At 37.5% G+C, this 1,846-nt stretch overlaps 1 non-coding gene across 1 annotated transcript; it reads left to right on the top strand.

The window, feature by feature from the left end:
• Positions 1–384: 384 nt before the first annotated feature.
• Positions 385–492, top strand: LOC130952330 (small nucleolar RNA R71). The gene has a single exon (XR_009074511.1). It is a non-coding gene; the product is annotated as a small nucleolar RNA R71 (small nucleolar RNA).
• Positions 493–1,846: the final 1,354 nt, after the last annotated feature.

Genomic DNA, 1,846 nt, shown 5'->3' with positions numbered 1-1,846 from the left:
GTAATTCACCTCTTCCATTGAAGGGTTCTCAGGATCATAGGCTTCTTCCTTAGTTGAAGCATCCTTAGTACTGCTTGGTGCATTCTGCATTCCAGACAGACTTTGAGAAATCAAATTGACTTGTTGAGTCAATATCTTGTTCTGAGCCAGTATGGCATTCAGAGCATCAATCTCAAGAACTCCTTTCTTCTGACTTGTCCCATTGTTCACAGGATTTCTTTCAGAAGTGTACATGAATTGGTTATTTGCAACCATTTCAATGAGCTCTTGAGCCTCTGTAGGCGTCTTCTTCAGATGAAGAGATCCTCCAGCAGAGCTATCCAAAGACATCTTGGATAGTTCAGAGAGACCATCATAGAAAATACCTATGATGCTCCATTCAGAAAGCATGTCTGAAGGACATTTTCTGATTAATTGTTTGTATCTTTCCCAAGCTTCATAGAGGGACTCACCATCCTTCTGTCTGAAGGTTTGGACTTCCACTCTAAGCTTACTCAATTTTTGAGGTGGAAAGAACTTTGCCAAGAAGGCATTGACTAGCTTTTCCCAAGAGTCCAGGCTTTCTTTAGGTTGTGAGTCCAACCATATTCTAGCTCTGTCTCTTACAGCAAAAGGGAATAGCATCAGTCTGTAGACCTCAGGGTCAACCCCATTAGTCTTGACTGTGTCACAGATTTGCAAGAACTCAGCTAAAAACTGATGAGGATCTTCCATTGGAAGTCCATGGAACTTGCAATTCTGTTGCATTAGAGAAACTAATTGAGGCTTAAGCTCAAAGTTGTTTGCTCCAATGGCAGGGATAGAGATGCTTCTCCCATAGAAGTCGGGAGTAGGTGCAGTAAAGTCACCCAGCACCTTCCTTGCATTGTTGGCATTGTTGTTGTTTTCGGCTGCCATGTCTTCTTCTTCTTTGAAGAATTTGGTTAGGTCCTCTACAGAGAGTTGTGCCTTAGCTTCTCTTAGCTTTCACTTCAAGGTCCTTTCAGGTTCAGGGTCAGCTTTAACAAGAATGCCTTTGTCTTTGTTCCTGCTCATGTGAACGAGAAGAGAACAAGAAAATGTGGAATCCTCTATGTCACAGTATAGAGATTCCTTGAGGTGTCAGAGGAAAAGAAAATTAGAAAAAAGAAGAAGGAGAAGAATTCGAACTTTTAATTAGATGGAGTTCGAATTGTGCATTAAGAAGGAGTGATACTCCATAAATAGAAGGATGTGAGAAGAGGGGAAGGATATTTTCGAAAATTAAGTGAAAAAGTTTGAAAACATTTTGAAAAACACTACTTGATTTTCGAAAATAAGAGTGGGAAAGAAATCAAGTGATTTTTGAAAAAGATTTTGAAATTAGAAATTAAAAAGATTTGATTGAAAACTAATTTGAAAAAGATGTGATTGAGAAGATATGATTTGAAAAACATTTTAAAAAAAGGATTTGATTTGAAAACAATTTTGAAAGATATGATTTTAAAAATTAATGACTTGCCTAACAAGAAAAGATATGATTCAAACATTAAACCTTTCTCAACAGAAAAGGCAACAAACTTGAGATGTTCAATCAAATCATTAATTGTTAGTAAGTATCTTTGAAAAAGGAAAGAAATTAATTTTGAAAACATTTGATTGAAAAGATATGATTTGAAAAAGATTTGATTTTGAAAAACTTTGAAAACTTGAGAAAAAAATTGATTTGAAAAACAAAATCTTCCCCCTTGTGCCATCCTGGCGTTAAACGCCCAGAATGGTATCCATTCTGGCGTTTAACGCCCAAAATGCTACCTTCTTGGGTGTTAAACGCCCAACCAGGTACCCTGGCTGGCGTTTAAACGCCAGTCTGTCCTTCTTCACTGGG

The sequence above is a fragment of the Arachis stenosperma genome, chromosome 9, assembly GCF_014773155.1.
Source record: "Arachis stenosperma cultivar V10309 chromosome 9, arast.V10309.gnm1.PFL2, whole genome shotgun sequence".
NCBI lineage: Eukaryota > Viridiplantae > Streptophyta > Magnoliopsida > Fabales > Fabaceae > Arachis > Arachis stenosperma.
This window is presented reverse-complemented; position numbering and strand designations above follow the sequence as displayed.